This window comes from Triticum urartu, chromosome 5 (genome assembly GCF_003073215.2).
Source record: "Triticum urartu cultivar G1812 chromosome 5, Tu2.1, whole genome shotgun sequence".
In the NCBI taxonomy this organism is placed as follows: Eukaryota; Viridiplantae; Streptophyta; class Magnoliopsida; order Poales; family Poaceae; genus Triticum; species Triticum urartu.
Genome location: NC_053026.1, coordinates 531,188,414 through 531,212,421, shown reverse-complemented (window position 1 = coordinate 531,212,421; position 24,008 = coordinate 531,188,414).

Below are 24,008 nucleotides of genomic sequence, written 5' to 3'. Positions count from 1 at the left end.
CAGGGGCTACTGAGGGAGTCCTGGATTAGGGGATCTCCGGACAGCCGGACTATTGGACTATGAAGATACCAGGTTGAAGACTTCGTCTCGTGTCCGGATGGGACTCTACTTGGCATGGAAGGCAAGCTAGGCAATACGGATATGTAAATCTCCTCCTTTGTAACCGACCTTGTGTAACCCTAGCCCCCTCCGGTGTCTATATAAACCGGAGGGTTTTAGTCCGTAGGACAACATACAATCATACCATAGGCTAGCTTCTAGGGTTTAGCCTCTCTGATCTCATGGTAGATCAACTCTTGTACTACTCATATCATCAAGAACAATCAAGCAGGACATAGGGTATTACCTCCATCAAGAGGGCCCGAACCTGGGTAAACATCGTGTCCCCTACCTCCTGTTACCATCCGCCTTAGACGCACAGTTCGGGACCCCCTACCCGAGATCCGCCGGTTTTGACACCGACAATGGCCTATTTTTCTTTTACTTTTTTTATTTTTCGTCCGTAGTCTCATCCCGACTTGTGGGGGAATCATAGTCTCCATCATCCTTTCCTCACTAGGACAATGCTCTAATAATGATGAGCATCACACTTCTATTTTCTTACAACTCAAGAATTACAACTCGATACTTAGAACAAAATATGACTCTACGTGAATGCCTCTGGTGGTTTACCAGGATGTGCAATGAATCAAGAGTGACATGTATGGAAAATTATGAATGGTGGCTTTGCCACAAATATGATGTCAACTACATGATCATGCAAAGCAATATGCCAATGATGGATCATGTCATAATAAACGAAACGGTGGAAAGTTGCATGGCAATATATCTCAGAATGGATATGTAAATGCCATAATAGGTAGGTATGGTGGCTGTTTTTAGGAAGGTAAATGGTGGGTTTATGCTACCAGCGAAAGTTGTGCGGTACTAGAGAGGCTAGCCATGGTGGAAGGGTGAGAGTGCGTATAATCCACGGACTCAACATTAGTCATAAAGAACTCACATACTTATTGCAAAAATCTATTAGTTATCGAAATGAAGTATTACGCACATGCTCCTAGGGTGATAGATTGGTAGGAAAAGACCATCGCTCGTCCCCTACTGCCACTCATAAGGAAGACAATCAAAAAATAAATCATGCTCCGACTTCATCACATAATGGTTCACCATACGTGCATGCTACGGGAATCACAAACTTTAACACAAGTATCTCTCAAATTCACAACTACTCAACTATCATAACTCTAATATCACCATCTTCATATCTCGAAACAATCATAAAGAATCAAACTTCTCATAGTATTCAATGCACTTTTTATGAAAGTTTTTTATCATACCCATCTTGAATGCCTATCATATTAGGACTAATTTCATAACCAAAGCAAATTACCATGATGTTCTAATAGACTCCCAAAATAATATAAGTGAAGCATGAGAGATCAATAATTTCTACAAAATAAAACCACCACCGTGCTCTAAAAAATATAAGTGAAGCACTAGAGCAAAATGATACGTCTCCGTCGTATCTACTTTTCCAAACACTTTTACCCTTGTTTTGGACTATAATTTGTATGATTTGAACGGAACTAACCCGGACTGACGCTATTTTCTGCAGAATTGCCATGGTGTTGTTTTATGTGCAAAAAACAAATATTCTCGGAATGACCTGAAACTCCACGGAACATCTTAGAAAAAACAATAAAAAATCCTCGCCAAAGATGAAGACCAGGGGGCCCACACCCTTCTCACGAGGGTGCCCCCCCCTAGGGAGCGCCCCCTACCTCGTGGGCCCCCTGGAAACCCTCCGACGCCAACTCCAACTCTATATATTTGCTTTCGGAGAGAAAAAAAATAAGAGAGAAGAAATCATCGCGTTTTACGATACAGAGCCGCCGCCAAGCCCTAAAACCTCTCGGGAGGGCTGATCTGGAGTCCGTTCCGGGCTCCGGAGAGGGGGATTCGTCATCGTCGTCATCATCAACCATCCTCCATCACCAATTTCATGATGCTCACCGCCGTGCATGGGTAATTCCATCGTAGGCTTGCTGGACGGTGATGGGTTGGATGAGATTTATCATGTAATCGAGTTAGTTTTGTTAGGGTTTGATCCCTAGTATCCATTATGTTCTGAGATTGATGTTGCTATAACTTTGTTATGCTTAATGCTTGTCACTAGGGCCCGAGTGCCATGATTTCAGATCTGAACCTATTATGTTTTCATGAATATATGCGAGTTCTTGATCCTATCTTGCAAGTCTATAGTCACCTACTATGTGTTATGATCCGGCAACCCTAAAGTGACAATAATCGGGACCACTCCCGGTGATGACCATAGTTTGAGGAGTTCATGTATTCACTATGTGCTAATGCTTTGTTCCAGTTCTCTATTAAAAGGAGGCCCTAATATCCCTTAGTTTCCAATAGGACCCCGCTGCCACGAGAGGGTAGGACAAAAGATGTCATGCAAGTTCTTTTCCATAAGCACGTATGACTATATACGGAATACATGCCTACATTACATTGATGAATTGGAGCTAGTTCTGTGTCACCCTATGTTATGACTGTTACATGATGAACCGCATCCAGCATAATTATCCATCACCGATCCGGTGCCTACGAGTTTTCCATATACTGGTTTACGCTTATTTACTTTCCCGCTGCTACTGTTACAATCACTACAAAATACCAAAAACATTACTTTTGCTGTCTTTACTTTTGTTGCCGCTACCGCCACTATCATATTACTTTGCTACTAAACACTTTGTTGCAGATACTAAGTTTCCAGGTGTGGTTGAATTGATAACTCAGCTGCTAATACTTGAGAATATTCTTTGGCTCCCCTTGTGTCGAATCAATAAATTTGGGTTGAATACTCTACCCTTGAAAGCTGTTGCGATCCCCTATGCTTGTGGGTTATCAAGACTAATTTCTGGCGCCGTTGCCGGGGAGCATAGCTCTATTCTTTGAGTCACTTGGGATTTATATCTGCTGGACACTATGAAGAACTTGAGAGATCCAAAAACCAAGATCTATCCCTCAACTACGAGGGGAGGTAAGGAACTGCCATCTAGCTCTGCACTTGATTCACCTTCTATTATGAGTAAGTTTGCGACACCTACATCTGCTTCTGCTATTCGTTCTGTTATGTCGCATGTTATTGCTGATGCCACTTCTGCTATGCATGATACTTATGATGAAACTGCTTCTATGCCTGATACTACTGTGCCCCTTAGTGAATTTCTTGATGAACAAATTGCTAGGGCTAGAGAAAGAGAAATTATTGAATCTGAATACGATGATGATAGTGATGATGAAAATATGCCTGTTATTCCTGAGGGCTATCTTTTTGATATGGAATCTTCTGCCGCTATTTTAGCTTGCCGAGATAGATATGAGCTTAAGAGGTTATTAATTAAATGGAACAAAGAATCACTTAGAGATAAAATGAAACCCGGCCCTGCTTTTGCTACTTCACCTATTTGTGTTCCCGATAAGGATTATGAATTCTATGTTGATCCTGATATAATTACTTTGGTTGAATCTGATCCGTTTTATGGCTATGAATCTGAAACTGTTGTGGCACATCTTACTAAGTTAAATGATATAGCTGCCCTGTTCACTAATGATGAGAGATCGTGTTACTTTTATATACTCAAAATATTTCCGTTCTCATTAAAGGGTGATGCTAAGATATGGTTTAATTCTCTTGATCCTGGTTGTGTGCGTAGTCCCCAGGATATGATTTATTACTTCTCTGCTAAATATTTCCCTGCTCATAAGAAACAAGCTGCTTTGAGGGAAATATACAACTTCGTGCAAATTAAAGAAGAGAGTCTCCCACAAGCTTGGGGGAGGCTTCTCAAGTTACTTAATGCTTTGCCTGGTCATCCTCTTAAGAAACCAGAAATACTTGATATCTTTTATAATGGACTAACCAATGCTTCCAGAGATTACTTGGATAGTTGTGCTAGCTCTCTTTTCAGGGAAAGAACACTGGATGAAGCTGAAATCTTATTGAATAATATGTTGACAAATGAAAATAATTGGGCACCTCCTGAGCCAGCTCCTGATCCATCTCCTGCTCCAATTACTGAGCCTATTCTTAAACCAACTCCGAAGGAGAGAGGTGTTCTATTTCTCAGTCCCGAAGATATGCAAGAGGCAAGGAAATCTATGAAAGAAAAAGGTATTAAAGCTGAAGACGTTAAGAATTTACCTCCTATTGAAGAAATACATGGTCTTAATTCACCGCGTGTTGAAGAAACATATGATCTTAATTATTTATTTACTGAAGAACCTCCTAATCCCGATATCCTGACAGAGGTAGTAAAGGTAAATTCTCTCTATAGATATGATAAAGCTAAAGTCCCTCCTACTAAAATTGCTAGTCGGTGCTTGGATGAGTTTGATAACTTTATGTTTAAGCAAGACAACTTCAATGCTTATTTTGGTAGACAATTAAAAGAAAATGCTTATATGATTAGATGCTTGGGTGATTATATGGCTAATATTAAAGGTGAACTTAAACTTGTTAGCAAACATGCTTCTATGGTTACCACTCAAGTAGAACAAGTACTTAAAGCTCAAAAAGAAGTGCTTGTTGAAATGAATAGTAAGAAAAATGATTATGCTGTTAGAGTGGCTACTAGAACTGGTAGAATGACTCAGGGACCTTTGTATCCTGAAGGCCACCCTAAGAGAATCGAGTAAGATTCTCAAAGAAATAATATTGATGTTCCTAGTTCTTCTAAAAAGAAGAAGAAGAAAAATTATAGAACTGTGCAAACTTCTAGTGAACCTATTGCTGAACCACCTGATAATCCAAATGATATTTCTATGTCTGATGCTGAAACACAATCTGGTAAAGAACATGAACCTAGTAAAAATATTAATGATGATGTTCATGATGATGCTCAACCTAGTAGTGATAATGATGTAGAAATTGAACCTGCTGTTGACCTTGATAACCCACAATCAAAGAATCAACTTTATGATAAAAGAGACTTTGTTGCTAGGAAACATGGTAAAGAAAGGGAACCTTGGGTTCAGAAACCCATGCCTTTTCCTCTGAAACCATCCAAGAAAAAGGATGACGAGGATTTTGAGCGCTTCGCTGAAATGATTAGACCTATCTTCTTGCGTATGCGATTAACTGATGTGCTCAAAACAAATCATTATGCTAAATATATGAAGGATATCATTACTAATAAAAGAAAGATACCGGAAGCTGAGATTTCCACCATGCTTGCTAGTTATACTTTTAAGGGTGGAATACCAAAGAAACTTGGAGACCCCGGAGTACCTACTATACCTTGCTCCATTAAAAGAAATTATATTAAAACTGCTTTATGTGATCTTGGAGCCGGTGTTAGTGTTATGCCTCTCTCTTTATATCGTAGACTTGACTTGAATAATCTGACACCTACTGAAATATCTTTGCAAATGGCTGACAAATCAACTGTTATACCTGTCAGTATCTGTGAGGATGTGCATGTTGTGGTTGCAAACGTTACTATTTTAACGGACTTTGTTATTCTTGATATTCCCGAGGATGATAGTATGTCTATTATTCTTGGAAGACCTTTTCTTAATACTGCAGGGGTTGTTATTGATTGCAACAAAGGCAATGTCACTTTTCATGTTAATGGTAATGAGCATACGGTACACTTCCTAAGGAAACAACCTTAAGTTCATAGTATCAACTCTATTGGAAAAATTCCATCGATTATATTTGGAGGTTTTCAATTTCCTCTTCCTACTGTCAAGAAGAAATATGATATTCTTATTATTGGGGATGTACATATCCCATTGAGGTAACTTAGTGTTATTCGAACTTTCTCCGGTTTCATGATTATCGGAATGAGTTTGTTAACAAGACTTGATCAATCTTGTTAGTGGATTCTTTTTGATGAGCATGAGATGGATGAAACTAGAAGCACATACTTCTGTACCCCACTTTTACTTTCTGTTATTTATATTAAATAAAGTAAAAATAGTATTTTTTTGTCTATTTCCTGACTTATCCGTGCAATATAAAAATATCCCGAAAATAAAAGTCCTCAGAATGCCATGCCAATTTAATATGATTTTTTCGGGAATATTTGAGGATTTACTATGCAAAAATTACCGCGGGAGGAGCTGCCACCTGGCCACAAGGGTGGTGGGCGCCCCCCCCCCCTATAGGGCACGCCTCCTGCCTCGTGGACCCACGGTGGCCCTCCTCCACTTATCCCAGCACCCATCTTCTTCCTCTGTCTCACACAAACCCGAAAAACCAACTCAAGCACGAGTTCCAACCACTTTTACTGCGATTTTCGATCTCCTTGCTCAAAGCACCTCTCGCAAAACTGCTTGGGGAGATTGTTGCTTGGTATGTGACTCCTCCATTGGTCCAATTAGTTTTTGTTCTAGTGCTTTATTCTTTGCAAATTTGTGCTGCATAGGTGACCATGTTCTTGAGCTTGCATGTCAAATTTATATGGTTCTAAGTAGTTCTAATGCTTGATATAGGCTCTAGGCACTTGTAAGAGTAGTTGCTATCAGTTTTATTAAAGTTGGTTCATTTTTGTTTCAAGTTACTAAAAATTTCAGATTGTTTCAGAAAAATAATGAGATTTTTGAGGGGCTCGTCGAGCCAAAGCTCGAAGGAAAAGGCACCGAAGCCTAAGTATAATTTGCCACGCATCGCGGAGATTCGGGCGTGTGAATGGCCTTCTGAAGATTTCTTGAGAGCAGCCGGTATCTATGAAGATATTCATGAATTGGCTCACAATGTAGGCCTCACTACTTTCCTCCACGACCAATGCGATCAGTATCTCTTACTCACAAATACTTTTGTGCAAAACTTTCATTTTCATTCTAGGAACTCGCCACCTACGATGGAGTTTCGTTTATATGATGAGCATAAGGAGATGTGACTTTATGATTTCTGACGGATTTGTTTAATCCCTTTTGAGGGCAAGACAGAAGAACCACATCATGATGATGTGGCTGGGTTCATTGATACTATCATTGTAGGAGAAACTAGAAAGGTTTCCGATGCACGAATCACTAGCATACATTTTCTTGTTTTGTTTTTGTAAATATGATGAGCCCCTCGTTCTTGATTCAGCTTATTATGAATAAACATGTTTGCAATGACAATTAGAGATCGTAGTTGCTTGTGCCATGCTTGATTAGCTATGAGTTATAATGGTTTACCTTGTGTGCCAACATGCTATTGAGATGATTATGATATGGTATGATGGGGTGGTATCCTCCTTTGAATGATTTAAGTGACTTGACTTGGCACATGTTCACGCATGTAGTTGAAACAAAATCAACATAGCCTTCACGATATTTATGTTCATGGTGGATTATATCCTACTCATTCTTGCATCCAATGTTTATTAATTTTAATGCATGTACATGGCTGTTGTCGCTCTCTAGTTGGTCGCTTCCCAGTCTTTTGCCAGCCTTCACTTGTACTAAGCGGGAATACTGCTTGTGCATCCAATCCCTTAAACCCCAAAGTTATTCCAGATGAGTCCACCATACCTTCCTATATGCGGTATCTACCTGCCGTTCCAAGTAAATTTGTATGTGCCAAACTCTAAACATTCAAATAAACACTATGTTTTGTATGCTCGAATAGCTCATGTATCAACAAATGCTGTCCTTATCTTCCGTGTTAGGTGGGTTATTCTCAAGAGGAGTGGACTCCGCTCCTCACTCACGAGAAAATGGCTGGTCACCGGGATGCCTAGTCCCATGCTTTATGCAAACTAAATCAAAATTAATTGCAAAGAAAACTCCCCCTGGGACCTGATGTATGTTGGAGGCACTCGTTGTTTCGAGCAAGCCATGGATTGATGCTTGTTGGTGGAGAGGGAGTATAAACTTTACCATTCTGTTTGGGAACCGCCTATAATGTGTTTAGGGTGGAAGATATCGCCATCTCCTAGTTGTTATGTTGACAATGAAAGTATACTACTCAAAATACAATTTATCTCTATTGCAAAACCGAGCTCTGGCACCTCTACAAATCCATGCTTCCCTCTGTGAAGGGCATATCCATTTACTTTTATGTTGAGTCATCACCCTCTTATTAAAAAGCACTAGCTGGAGAGCGCATCCGTCATTTGCATTCATCACTGTTAATTTATATTGGGTACGACTATGATTGGATCTCTTTTACCATGAATTACAATGTCTAGTCAGTCCTTGATCTTTAAAGGTGCTCTGCATTTATGTTTTGCGGTCTCAGAATGGGCCAGTGAGATACCATCTTGTTATATCATATTATGATTGTTTTGAGAAAGTGTTGTCATTCGAGATTTATTATTATGACTTGATAGCTTATTATGCTATTGATATGAGTAATTATGAGACCTGAGAATTATTGCAAATGTGGTTAGTGATGATCTATGCTGAAAACTTGAATGCTGGCTTGACATAGTTACAACAACAAGAGCAAACAGAGTTTGTAAAAGTTTTTCTTTCTTTCTTTCAGTTTGTCAACTGAATTGCTTGAGGACAAGCAAGGTTTTAAGCTTGGGGGAGTTGATATGTCTCCATCTTATCTACTTTTCCAAACACTTTTGCCCTTGTTTTGGACTCTAACTTGTATGATTTGAATGGAACTAACTCGGACTGACGCTGTTTTCAGCAGAATTGCCATGGTGTTGTTTTATGTGCAGAAAACAAATATTCTCGAAATGACCTGAAACTCCACGGAACATCTTAGAAAAAATAATAGAAAAATCCTCGCCAAAGATGAAGACCAGGGGGCCCACACCCTTCTCACGAGGGTGGGGGCGCCCCCCCCCCCAGGGCGCGCCCCCCTACCTCGTGGGCCCCCTGGAAACCCTCCGACGCCAACTCCAACTCTATATATTTGCTTTCGGAGAGAAAAAAAATAAGAGAGAAGAAATCATTGCGTTTTACGATACAGAGCCACCGCCAAGCCATAAAACCTCTCGGGAGGGCTGATCTGGAGTCTGTTCGGGGCTCCGGAGAGGGGGATTCGTCGGCGTCGTCATCATCAACCATCCTCCATCACCAATTTCATGATGCTCGCCGTCGTGCGTGAGTAATTCCATCGTAGGCTTGCTGGAGGGTGATGGGTTGGATGAGATTTATCATGTAATCGAGTTAGTTTTGTTAGGGTTTGATCCCTAGTATCCATTATGTTCTGAGATTGATGTTGCTATGACTTTGCTATGCTTAATGCTTGTCACTAGGGCCCGAGTGCCATGATTTCAGAACTGAACCTATTATGTTTTCATGAATATATGCGAGTTCTTGATCCTATCTTGCAAGTCTATAGTCACCTACTATGTGTTATGATCCGGCAACCCCGAAGTGACAATAATCGGGACCACTCGCGGTGATGACCATAGTTTGAGGAGTTCATGTATTCACTATGTGATAATGCTTTGTTCCGGTTCTCTATTAAAAGGAGGCCTTAATATCCCTTAGTTTCCAATAGGACCTCGCTGCCACGGGAGGGTAGGACAAAAGATGTCATGCAAGTTCTTTTCCATAAGCACGTATGACTATATACGGAATACATGCCTACATTACATTGATGAATTGGAGCTAGTTCTGTGTCACCCTATGTTATGACTGTTACATGATGAACCGCATCCGGCATAATTATCCATCACTGATCCGGTGCCTACGAGTTTCCATATACTGGTTTACGCTTATTTACTTTCCCGCTGCTACTATTACAATCACTACAAAATACCAAAAACATTACTTTTGCTGTCTTTACTTTTGTTGCCGCTACCGCCACTATCATATTGCTTTGCTACTAAACACTTTGCTGCAGATACTAAGTTTCCAGGTGTGGTTGAATTGACAACTCAGCTGCTAATACTTGAGAATATTCTTTGGCTCCCCTTGTGTCGAATCAATAAATTTGGGTTGAATACTCTACCCTCGAAAGCTGTTGCGATCCCCTATACTTGTGGGTTATCACAAAATTATCTAGCTCAAAAGATAAAAGTGAAGCACATAGAGTATTCTAATAAATTTTGATTCATGTGTGTCTCTCCTAAAAGGTGTGTACAGCAAGGATGATTGTGGTAAACTAAAACTCAAAGACTCAAATCATACAAGACGCTCCAAGCAAAACACTTACCATGTAGTGAATAAAAATATAGCCTCAAGTAAAGTTACCGATAAACGAAGACGAAAGAGGGGATGCCTTCTGGGGCATCCCCAAGATTAGGATTTTGGTTGTACTTGGATTTTACCTTGGGGTGCCTTGGGCATCCCCAAGCTTAGGCTCTTGCCACTCCTTGTTCCAAAATCCATCAACTCTTTACCCAAAAACTTGAAAACTTCACAACACAAAACTCAACAGAAAATCTCATGAGCTCCGTTAGTATAAGAAAACAAATCACCACTTAAGGTACTGTAATGAACTCATACTTTATTTATATTGGTGTTAAAACTACTGTATTCCAACTTATCTATGGTTCATACCCCCCGATACTAACCATAAATTCATCAAAATAAGCAAACAACATACGAAAAACAGAATCTGTCAAAAACAGAACAGTCTGTAGTAATCTGTCGGTTTCGAATACTTATGTAACTCAAAAAATCCGACCAAATTAGGATGGCCTAAATAATTTGTATATTGATCTGCTGCAGTTGGTATTGGTATTTTATCTCTCTCTGGTTAAAAATGAAAATTATTCTCGTGGGCGCATCCTTTCTGTTTTTTTCAGCAAGATCAAACAACAATCATCCAAGAAGATCCTAAAGGCTTTACTTGGCACAAACACTAACTAAAACATAAAAAACACAATCATAATGTAGGATATATGATTTATTTATTATTAAACAGGAACAAAAAGCAAGGAACAAGAATAAAATTGGGTTGCCTCCCAACAGGCGCTATTGTTTAACGCCCTTAGCTAGGCACTGATAATTTTAATGATGCTCACATGGAAGACAAGAATTGAAGCACAAAGAGAGCATCATGAAACACGTGACAAACACATCTAAGTCTAACATACTTCCTATGAATAGGCACCTTATAGGCAAACAAATTATCATAGCAAGCAAAAACTAGCATATGCAAGGAAGTGGAAAGAAACAATAGCAATCTCAACATGACGAGAGGTAATTTAGTAACATGAAAATTTCTACAATCATATTTTCCTCTCTCATAATAATTACATGTGGGATCATAAGCAAATTCAGCAAAATAGCTATCACATAAAATATTTTCAACACGATCGACATGCATGCAAAGTTGACACTCTTCCAAAATAGTGGGTGTCGGTGTCAAAACCGGCGGATCTCGGGTAGGGGGTCCCGAACTGTGCGTCTAGGCGGATGGTAACAGGAGACAAGGGACACAATGTTTTTACCCAGGTTCGGGCCCTCTCGATGGAGGTAAAACCCTACTCCTGCTTGATTAATATTGATGATATGGGTAGTACAAGAGTAGATCTACCACGAGATCAAAGAGACTAAACCCTGGAAGCTAGCCTATGGTATGATTGTTGTCCGTCCTATGGACTAAAACCCTCTGGTTTATATAGACACTGGAGAGGGCTAGGGTTACACAGAGTCGGTTACAATGGGAGGAGATCTACATATCCGTATTGCCAAGCTTGCCTTCCACGCCAAGGAAAGTCCCATCCGGACACGGGACGAAGTCTTCAATCTTGTATCTTCATAGTCCGAGAGTCCGGCCAAAGGTTATAGTCCGGCTTATCTGGACACCCCCTAATCCAGGACTCCCTCAGTAGCCCCTGAACCAGGCTTCAATGACGACAAGTCCGGCGCACAGATTGTCTTCGGCATTGCAAGGCGGGTTCCTCCTCCGAATACTTCATAGAAGATTTTGAACACAGGGATAGTGTCCGGCTCTGCAAAATAAGTTCCACATACCGTCGTAGAGAGAATAATATTTACACAAATCTAATCTGCTGACGTATTTCGCAGCGTGTCATCATGCCACAGCCAAGCATTTATATGAACCATTTTTACTGTCCCACCCGAGCGCGTTTTGCGAGACGGTTTCCTTGGCACGTCTTGTCGAAGCAGAGATCGTGTCCCCTTATCCCGGGATTCTCATCAATATGGGCGTGGGTAACCCAACCGCGCCATTGATTACGGCGCTTGGGAGATAAGCGAGTTTTACCAGGCTGGTGGGGACGCATAGTTTCGTCTGCCCATATAAGGGGATAAGGATCCGCCTTTCCATCCACGCCTTCTTCCTCCTTTGCTCACCCATTTTCGCGCACTCAAGCTCCAGCGCCCAAGTCCACATTCCCCACCTCAACCTTCTCGAGACATGTCCGGAGCGGGAGGCAAGTGGATGTTCTCCTCCGTTGCGGAGGGACACATCAAGAAGCTGAGGAAAGCCGGGTACTGGTCTCACGACATCACGCACTGGCTCCCAGACGAGGGGCAGCTCATCCCCACCCCCAGGCCCCATGAGAGGGTGGTGTTCCTCACCCATTTCCTCTGCGGACTGGGCTTCCCTCTCCACCCATTTGTCCGGGGACTCATGTTCTACTACGGCCTGGACTTCCATGATCTGGCCCCGAACTTCATCCTCAACATCTCGGCGTTCATCATCGTGTGCGAGGCCTTCCTCTACATCCAGCCCCACTTCGGCCTATGGCTGAAGACCTTCAATGTCAAGCCGAAGGTAGTCGGCGGCCGCCAGGCGGAGTGTGGAGGCGCCATGGTGGACAAGATGCCCAACGTCCTATGGCTCGAGGGCTCCTTCATGGAGACCATAAAGGGGTGCAATCGGGGTAGTTCTACATCACCGAGCCGCGTGACCCTGAATGGGTCGCAGCCCCGAGTTCCGATCCGGAATCCCTACGCGGCTCAACTCCTGGAAAGAGAAGGGCCTGCCGTGGGGTAAAAAAGGAGAGCTGACCAGACTCCAAACATGCATCCAAAACCTAGTGAGCAAGAAGCTCAAACTTATTAACGTAGTCCAGGTCATGCTCATCCGCCGGATCCTCCCGTGCCAACAACGGGATTTAAGCTTGTGGCAGTTCAACCCGGCCCAGCACCGAACTCTGAGCAGGCTCTTCGACACAAAGTACGAAGATGCCTAGAAGGTGCTATTTAAGGGCACCGAGGCTCCCGCATCCGCTACCGAGGATCACGGATTCAGCGCGCAGCGTCAAGCCAATGCGGTAAGATATTTTTCCCTCTTATAGGATATTTGTATTTCATAGTTTGACTCTATGCGGGATCTAAGCCCCCATGCCTTTGATAGGACTGGCAGAGGACAGCCGAACAGATCAACTGTCCGGCTCCTTTGCCCGAAGACCCAGCGGACGCCCGCTTGGCGGAGCCGCTAATTTCGGCACCTTACCTTGTGCCGGAGAAGAAGGCCACGGGAACCCAGAAGAGTTCCCGACGCCCAGTGGAGTCGGACTCATCGTCCGATGACTCCGAGGCGCACTCCTCCCGCGAAGACGAGGAGGAGGAAAGAGAGGTTTCTTCCCCAGCAGGGGGAGAAAAGAAAAGGAAGGCCGCCCCAACTAGGGAGGCCGGAGGGTCCAAGAAAGGGAGGACCCTCCCTACGGACTACTCCACCAACGCCGACGACGGCGAAGAGGAGTGGCCGCTCAAGGCCAAGCCCCTGGCAAAATCGTAAGTATTCGGATACCTGAGTAGACTCATGGCGTTCCTTAATTGCACAGCTTCTCCTGACACTGAATATAATTATGCAGTCCGCCCAAAGCCCGGCTCGACGTGTCGTCGAGCGGCTCCCTGGATTCGTCGGATGTGAATAGTTTTTCACTTCCGGCCGCTACCTCCCCCCGCCCTACGGACGACGCCGAGGTGTTGTCCCAAAAGGATCCAAGCCAGGAGGAGGTGGTCCTGGAGGCGCCGCAAGGCGACCTCCCGGAATCCAGGCGCAAAGGGGAAAAACCCTAAGGGCTCCAAGTCCGGCCCTGGGCCGGACACCGCACCGGAACCTTCAATGGTTCCGGAGTCTGGCAGGCGGCCCCCTAGTAAGAAGGGAAAGCCTATGACGCCGGTGACCTCCGTCCAACCGGAGGCACCGGATAATTTGCTGGAGGTGCTTAACGGCACCTCTATCGATGAGGAGCACCGCACTATTATGAGTGTGGTGATCCAGAAGGTTCAGCCCGCCAAAAGCGGGCTGACTGAAGCCTGTGCCAGCCTGCTAACAGGCTTTGAGGTATGTGAAAAATATGTGAAAATATTACCGCATAGACAGTAGCCCCTGATGCTCTGTTTGGCATTCGGAAAGAAAAGCAGAATAGAGGATCTAACAACATTCGCAGGAGTCTAACATAATTAAGTCAATATGCGTATGCAGGCTTCGCTGCTGGCCTCTGCCGCACTGACTGCGGAGGTGGATACGCTGAAGCAGAGCCTCGAGCGGTCCGAGCAAGAGCTCGGCCTTGCTAAAAAGGAGCTCGAGGAAAAAGAAGGTAAGTAATACCTTGTGGAGTGTATTTAAAAAGATGCAGTTGCAAAAAATGACAGGATCGCTATTGGTGTCCTAGGGGCCACGACTGAGGTGGAAACCCTTAAGCAAGCGCTTTCCGAGGCTGAAAAGAAGGCGGCCACGGAGCGCACCGAGCGGGAGAAACATGAGGCGCGGGTTGGCGAGGTGCAGCAAGAGCTCCAGGCTCTCATGAAAAAACATGAGAGTTTGGAGTTTGACTCAAAGACGCGAGAGTCCGAGCTCGCGGCGGCCCTTGAAAGCGCCAAGTCTGCCAAGGCCGAAGCCCAGAAAGCCCTCCAGGAAGTTGAGGCGATAAAGAACATAGCGGCGGGTAAGGCATTCTTTATGCAAAGCAAGCACGTGAAAGTGAATTACTTGTTACTTACCTGAATCCAGAGCTCTCCAGGAGCATTCGTAGATTTGCCCCGTAGCATGTCAGATGTCGCCGCCTTCTACCGGGACGAGGAGGACAGCTTGACGGAGAAGGTGTTCTGGTCTCAGTATGGTGAGGCCGGACACTCGGCACCCTTGAGTGACCAACTGAAGCAACTGGTCGAGCTCCATAAGGTGGCCGAACAGGCCATGAAGGGCCTTATAGTTCGGCTGTGGCCTAGAGAGGCCCTGCCTGGGAGCTACTTCGGGCTGGTGAGGCGGCTGGTGGATGCTTGTCCGTGGCTTGAAGTCGTCAAGCGCTCCGTCTGCATCGAAGGTGCCCGTAGGGCGCTTTCCCGTGCTAAAGTGCACTGGGGCAAGATGGATGCGGAGAAGCTTGTGAAGGACGGGCCACCGCAGGTCAAGGAGCATCGCCACCCCGAGATGTATTATGAGGGAGTCCTGAAGGGCGCCCACCTTGTGGCGGACGAATGTTCCAGAGATGTAATATTTGACTGAACTTGTTCGTTTTATCCTGTGAGCTGAAAACTTGTTCATATGCGCTACAACGCTTGTTGTAATTTAAAATATTACCTTCTATGCGGTTGTTTATCGAGTCTGAGAGATAGCGAGTCGTCGGCTTCTGCCCCCATGCCACGAGTGCTGGGGTGTTCGGGATAAACCTGAGCACTCTTTTTCCCATTCTTGGGTCCTTCGAGGGAGGTGCTCAGCACAACGAACAAGGCAATCGGACTATAATGCATTATCACTCTCACTTAGCCAGAGAATTCTATAATTTTAAATTTCGGCAAAGCCCCTAGTGTTTGGAAGACCGAGTTCGGGGCGCTATACACGCCTAGGCCAGACAAAGCCGACTCCTCGCTCTAAGCGGCATAAGTCTTTAGGAACTCGAAACCAGCTCTCGCCCTATCATAACAGTCAGTTTTAGCTTTCTCTACTGAGGTTCTTAGCCCAGCTCAACCGGGGCACAATCGCAGTAGTTCTCCCAGCGCTACCTTAGCCGATATAGCGGAACGTAAGGTACCAAAACATTGGAGCAGGGCAAACCCAACTATTGACCAAAGACATGATTCGGAGCTGATGCATATAATGCTATTAGTTCGGAGGGCCGCACTTTGTGAAAGTGTTCGGACTTCTCACGCCGTATTATGGGGTGCTTGAGCCCCTGGCGTATGGACCGTACCAAAGTGTACGGGTGCTAAATGTCATAACTGAACATATGTATTGAAAAAGAAATGAATAGAGAATGCAGTAATAAGCTGAAGCTAAGCATTGTTTATTTTAAAAGGCTGTTGTGAAAGCAGAACGATACAAATAGTGCGATAAGCAAGAGATGGGACTATTTGACATGTCCCCCTCCAGGGGCGAGCTGCGAGACAGTATGTAAGATAGGTATTTTGCTCGTTATAGAGACCACCTGGGAATTCGACGTAGCTTTCTGCCTCCTTGGTTGTTGCATCGTGTGTTCGGCGGTTGTACTGCCGGACAGGCCTTCCGAAGAGTGGAGTCCTGAAAGTAGGAAATAATGACAAAATCGGGAGCCCCTAGTGCAGTTGAGCCGCATTTTTGGGCGTGTCGTGGTCGTGCCCCTCCCCCTGTGCCCATGGTATTTTCAGAGCGTAGTTATATACGCGTAGTACTGATTTCGCAGTTTCGCGAGGGCTGGGGTTGGGGCCGTATTGCAACGCTTGCTCCGAACGTGCCAGGTGGTCTTGTTGTAGGTTACTCCGGGCGCGCTTGACGGTGTCCGGACATTTAATAGCCGGACTGGAGAATTGCCTTGAGAGGCTGCTTTGTACTTCCGCTGCGAGGGCCGCCATGTGCTCCTCCGTTCGGAGAGAGCGTTTGGTGTTTCCATTGACCGTAATGACTCCTCGAGGGCCTGGCATCTTGAGCTTGAGATATGCATAGTGCGGCACCGCATTGAACATTCCAAATGCGGTTCGTCCGAGCAGTGTGTTGGAAATATGCCCTAGAGGCAATAATAAAAGCATTATTATTATATTTCCTTGTTCATGATAATTGTCTTTATTCATGCTATAATTGTGTTATCCGGAAATCGTAATACATGTGTGAATAATAGACACCAACATGTCCCTAGTAAGCCTCTAGTTGACTAGCTCGTTGATCAACAGATAGTCATGGTTTCCTGACTATGGACATTGGATGTCATTGATAACGAGATCACATCATTAGGAGAATGATGTGATGGACAAGACCCAATCCTAAACATAGCACAAGATCGTATAGTTCGTTTGCTAGAGTTTTCCAATGTCAAGTATCCTTTCCTTAGACCATGAGATCGTGTAACTCCCGGATACCGTAGGAGTGCTTTGGGTGTACCAAACGTCACAACATAACTGGGTGACTATAAAGGTATACTACGGGTATCTCCGAAAGTGTCTGTTGGGTTGACACGGATCAAGACTGGGATTTGTCACTCCGTATGACGGAGAGGTATCACTGGGCCCACTCGGTAATGCATCATCATAATGAGCTCAAAGTGACCAAGTGTCTGCTCACGGGATCATGCATTACGGTACGAGTAAAGTGACTTGCCGGTAACGAGATTGAACGAGGTATTGGGATACCGACGATCGAATCTCGGGCAAGTAACATACCGATTGAACAAAAGGAATTGTATACGGGGTTGCTTGAATCCTCGACATCGTGGTTCATCCGATGAGATCATCGAGGAGCATGTGGGAGCCAACATGGGTATCCAGATCCCGCTGTTGGTTATTGACCGAAGAGTCGTCTCGGTCATGTCTACATGTCTCCCGAACCCGTAGGGTCTACACACTTAAGGTTCGGTGACGCTAGGGTTGTAGGGATATGTATATGCAGTAACCCGAATGTTGTTCGGAGTCCCGGATGAGATCCCGGACGTCACGAGGAGTTCCGGAATGGTCCGAAGGTAAAGAATTATATATAGGAAGTGCTATTTCGGCCATCGGGACAATTTTCGGGGTCACCGGTATTGTACCGGGACCACCGGAAGGGTCCCGGGGGTCCACCAGGTGGGGCAACCTGCCCCGGGGGGCCACATGGGCTGTAGGGGGTGCGCCTTGGCCTACATGGTCCAAGGGCACCAGCCCCAAGAGGCCCATGCGCCTAGGGTTCAAGAAGGGAAGAGTCCCGAAGGGGGAAGGCACCTCCTAGGTGCCTTGGGGGGAGGGATTCCTCCCTTGGCCGCCGCCCCCCTAGGAGATTGGATCTCCTTGGGCCGGCGCCCCCCCTAGGCTCTCTATATATATAGTGGGGGAAGGAGGGCCTCTCAACCCACGCCTTTGGTGCCTCCCTCTCCCTCTCCAACACATCCTCCTCCTCCATAGTGCTTGGCGAAGCCCTGCCGGAGTATTGCAGCTCCACCACCACCACACCGTCGTGCTGCTGCTGGAGCCATCTTCCTCAACCTCTCCTTCCCCCTTGCTGGATCAAGAAGAAGGAGACGTCACGCTGACCGTACGTGTGTTGAACGTGGAGGTGCCGTCCGTTCGGCGCTAGGATCTCTGGTGATTTGGATCATGTCGAGTACGCCTTCCTCATCCCCGTTCTTTGAACGCTTCCGCGTGTGATCTACAAAGGTATGTAGATGCAATCCGATCACTCGTTGCTAGATGAACTCCTAGATGGATCTTGGTGAAACCTTAGTAAAATTTTTGTTTTCTGCAACGTTCCCCAACAGTGGCATCATGAGCTAGGTCTATGCGTAGTTCTTTTTGCATGAGTAGAACACAATTTGTTGTGGGCGTTGATGTTGTCAACTTTCTTGCCGCTACTAGTCTTATCTTGCTTCAATGGTATTGTGGGATGAAGCGGCCCGGACCAACCTTACACGTACGCTTACGTGAGACCGGTTCCACCGACTAACATGCACAAGTTGCATAAAGGTGGCTGGCGGGTGTCTGTCTCTCCCACTTTAGTTGGAGCGGATTCGATGAAAAGGGTCCTTATGAAGGGTAAATAGAAGTTGACAAATCACGTTGTGGCTTTCACGTAGGTAAGAAAACATTCTTGCTAGAACCCTACTTCAGCCACGTAAAACTTGCAACAACAATTAGAGGACGTCTAACTTGTTTTTGCAGCAAGTGCTTTGTGATATGATATGGCCAAAGTTGTGATGAATGATGAATGATATATATGTGATGTATGAGATGTTCATGCTATTGTAATAGGAATCACGACTTGCATGTCGATGAGTATGACAACCGGTAGGAGCCATAGGAGTTGTCTTTATTTTTTGTATGACCTGCGTGTCATTGAGAAACGCCATGTAAATTACTTTACTTTATTGCTAAATGCATTAGCCATAGTAGTAGAAGTAATAGTTGGCGAGCAACTTCATGGAGACACGATGATGGAGATCATGGTGTCATGCCGGTGACAAGATGATCATGGAGCCCCAAGATGGAGATCAAAGGAGCTATGTGATATTGGCCATATCATGTCACTTTTATTATTTGATTGCATGTGATGTTTATCATATTTATGCATCTTGTTTACTTAGAACGACGGTAGTAAATAAGATGATCCCTCATAATAATTTCAAGAAAGTGTTCCCCCTAACTGTGCACCGTTGCGACAGTTCGTTGTTTTGAAGCACCACGTGATGATCGGGTGTGATAGATTCTAACGTTCACATACAACGGGTGTAAGACAGATTTACACATGCAAAACACTTAGGTTGACTTGACAAGCCTAGCATGTACAGACATGGCCTCGGAACACAGAAGACCGAAAGGTCGAGCATGAGTCGTATAGAAGATACGATCAACATGAAGATGTTCACCGACGTTGACTAGTCCGTCTCACGTGATGATCGGACACGGCCTAGTTAACTCGGATCATGTTATACTTAGATGACTGGAGGGATGTCTATCTAAGTGGGAGTTCATTGAATAATTTGATTAGATGAACTTAATTATCATGAACTTAGTCTAAAATTTTACAATATGTCTTGTAGATCAAATGGCCAACGTAGTCCTTAACTTCAACGCGTTCCTAGAGAAAACCAAGCTGAAAGACGATGGCAGCAACTACACGGACTGGGTCCGGAACCTGAGGATCATCCTCATAGCTGCCAAGAAAGATTATGTCCAACAAGCACCGCTAGGTGATGACCTGTTCTCCCTGCAGAACAAGACGTTATGAACGCTTGGCAGGCACGTACCGATGACTACTCCCTCGTTCAGTGCGGCATGCTTTACATCTTAGAGCCGGGGCTCCAAAAGCGTTTTGAGAGACACGGAGCATATGAGATGTTCGAAGAGCTGAAAATGGTTTTCCAAGCTCATGCCCGGGTTGAGAGATATGAAGTCTCCGACAAATTCTTCAGCTGTAAGATGGAGGAAAATAGTTCTGTCAGTGAGCACCTACTCACAATGTCTGGGTTACATAACCGCTTGACTCAGCTGGGAGTTAATCTCCCGGATGACGCGGTCATTGACAGAATCATTCAGTCGCTTCCACCGAGCTACAAGAGCTTTGTGATGAACTTCAATATGCAGGGGATGGAAAAGACCATTCCTGAAGTATTTGCAATGCTGAAATCAGCAGAGGTACAAGTCAAAAAGGAACATCAAGTGTTGATGGTCAATAAAACCACCAAGGTCAAGAAAGGCAAGGGTAAAAAGAACTTCAAGAAGGATGGCAAGGGAGTTGCCGCGCCCGGTAAGCAAGCTGCCAGGAAGAAGCCAAAGAATGGACCCAAGCCCGAGAATGAGTGCTTTTATTGCAAGGGAAGTGGTCACTGGAAGCGGAACTGCCCCAAATACTTAGCGGACAAGAAGGTCGGCAAAACGAAAGGTATATGTGATATACATGTAATTGATGTGTACCTTACCAGTACTTGTAGTAGCTCCTGGGTATTTGATACCGGTGCGGTTGCTCACATTTGTAACTCAAAACAGGAGCTGCGGAATAAGCGGAGACTGGCGAAGGACGAGGTGACGATGCGAGTCGGGAATGGTTCCAAGGTCGATGTGATCGCCGTCGGCACGCTGTCTCTTCATTTACCTACGAGATTAGTTTTAAACCTCAATAGTTGTTATTTAGTGCCAAGTTTGAGCATGAACATTGTATCTGGATCTCGTTTAATTCGAGATGGCTACTCATTTAAATCAGAGAATAATGGTTGCTCTATTTATATGAGAGATATGTTTTATGGTCATGCTCCGATGGTAAATGGTTTATTCTTAATGAATCTCGAGCGTGATGCTACACATATTCATAGTGTGAGTACCAAAAGATGTAAGGTTGATAATGATAGTCCCACATACTTGTGGCACTGCCGCCTTGGTCACATAGGTGTCAAACGCATGAAGAAGCTCCATGCTGATGGACTTTTAGAGTCTCTTGATTACGAATCATTTGACACATGCGAACCATGCCTCATGGGTAAAATGACCAAGACTCCGTTCTCAGGAACAATGGAGCGAGCAACCAACTTATTGGAAATCATACATACTGATGTGTGCGGTCCAATGAGTGTTGAGGCTCGCGGTGGCTATCGTTATGTTCTCACCCTCACTGATGACTTGAGTAGATATGGGTATGTCTACTTAATGAAACACAAGTCTGAGACCTTTGAAAAGTTCAAGGAATTTCAGAGTGAGGTTGAGAATCAATGTGACAGGAAAATCAAGTTCCTGCGATCAGATCGTGGAGGAGAATACTTGAGTCATGAGTTTGGCACACACTTAAGAAAATGTGGAATAGTTTCACAGCTCACGCCGCCTGGAACACCTCAGCGTAATGGTGTGTCCGAACATCGTATTCGCACTCTATTAGATATGGTGCGATCTATGATGTCTCTTGCCGATTTACCGCTATCTTTTTGGGGGTATGCTTTAGAGACTGCCGCATTCACTTTAAATAGGGCTCCGTCGAAATCCGTTGAGACGACACCGTTTGAATTATGGTTTGGGAAGAAACCTAAGCTGTCATTTCTAAAAGTTTGGGGATGCGATGCTTATGTCAGGAAACTTTAACCTGAAAAGCTCGAACCCAAGTCGGAAAAATGCGTCTTCATAGGATACCCTAAAGAAACTATTGGGTATGCCTTCTACCTCAGGTCCGAAGGCAAGATCTTTGTTGCCAAGAATGGGTCCTTTCTAGAGAAAGAGTTTCTCTCGAAAGAAGTAAGTGGGAGGAAAGTAGAACTTGATGAAGTATTACCTCTTGAACCGGAAAATGGCGCAACTCAAGAAAATGTTCCTGAGGTGCCTGCACCGACTAGAGAGGAAGTTAATGATGATGATCAAGATACTTCTGATCAAGCTCCTACTGAAATTCGAAGGTCCACAAGGACACGTTCCGCACCAGAGTGGTACGGCAACCCTGTCTTGGAAATCATGTTGTTAGACAACGGTGAACCTTCAAACTATGAAGAAGCGATGGCGGGCCCGGATTCCGACAAATGGCTAGAAGTCATGAAATCCGAGATAGGATCCATGTATGAAAACGAAGTATGGACTTTGACTGACTTGCCCATAGAGCGGCGAGCCATAGAAAATAAATGGATCTTTAAGAAGAAGACAGACGCGGATGGTAATGTGACCATCTATAAAGCTCGGCTTGTCGCTAAGGGTTATCGACAAGTTCAAGGGGTTGACTACGATGAGACTTTCTCACCGGTAGCGAAGCTAAAGTCCGTCCGAATCATGTTAGCAATTGCCGCATTCTACGATTATGAGATATGGAAAATGGACGTCAAAACGGCATTCCTTAATGGTTTCCTTAAGGAAGAATTGTATATGATGCAGCCGGAAGGTTTTGTTGATCCTAAGAATGCTGACAAGGTGTGCAAGCTCCAACGCTCGATTTATGGGCTGGTGCAAGCATCTCGGAGTTGGAACATTCGCTTTGATGAGATGATCAAAGCGTTTGGGTTTATGCAGACTTATGGAGAAGCCTGTGTTTACAAGAAAGTGAGTGGGAGCTCTGTAGCATTTCTCATATTATATGTAGATGACATACTTTTGATGGGAAATGATATAGAACTCTTGGACAGCATTAAGGCCTACTTGAATAAGAGTTTTTCAATGAAGGACCTTGGAGAAGCTGCTTATATATTAGGCATCAAGATCTACAGAGATAGATCAAGACGCCTCATAGGTCTTTCACAAAGCACATACCTTGAAAAGATATTGAAGAAGTTCAATATGGATCAGTCTAAGAAGGGGTTCTTGCCTGTGTTGCAAGGTGTGAAATTGAGCTCAGCTCAATGTCCGACCACGGCAGAAGATATAGAAGAGATGAGTGTCATCCCCTATGCCTCAGCCATAGGTTCTATTATGTATGCCATGCTGTGTACCAGACCTGATGTAAACCTTGCCATAATTTTGGTAGGAAGGTACCAAAGTAATCCCGGCAAGGAACACTGGACAGCGGTCAAGAATATCCTGAAGTACCTGAAAAGGACTAAGGAAATGTTTCTCGTTTATGGAGGTGACGAAGAGCTCGTCGTAAAGGGTTACGTCGATGCCAGCTTCGACACAGATCTGGATAACTCTAAGTCACAAATCGGATACGTGTATATTTTGAATGGTGGGGCAGTAAGCTGGTGCAGTTGCAAGCAGAGCGTCATGGCGGGATCTACATGTGAAGCGGAGTACATGGCAGCCTCGGAGGCAGCACATGAAGCAATTTGGGTGAAGGAGTTCATCACCGACCTAGGAGTCATACCCAATGCGTCGGGGCCGAACAAGCTCTTCTGTGACAACACTGGAGCTATTGCACTTGCCAAGGAGCCCAGGTTTCACAAGAAGACAAGGCACATCAAGCGTCGCTTCAACTCCATTCGTGAAAATGTTCAAGACGGAGACATAGATATTTGTAAAGTACACACGGACCTGAATGTAGCAGATCCGTTGACTAAACCTCTCCCTAGAGCAAAACATGATCAACACCAGAATTCCATGGGTGTTCGATTCATCACAATGTAACTAGATTATTGACTCTAGTGCAAGTGGGAGACTATTGGAAATATTCCCTAGAGGCAATAATAAAAACATTATTATTATATTTCCTTGTTCATCATAATTGTCTTTATTCGTGCTATAATTGTGTTATCCGGAAATCGTAATACATGTGTGAATAATAGACACCAACATGTCCCTAGTAAGCCTCTAGTTGACTAGCTCGTTGATCAACAGAT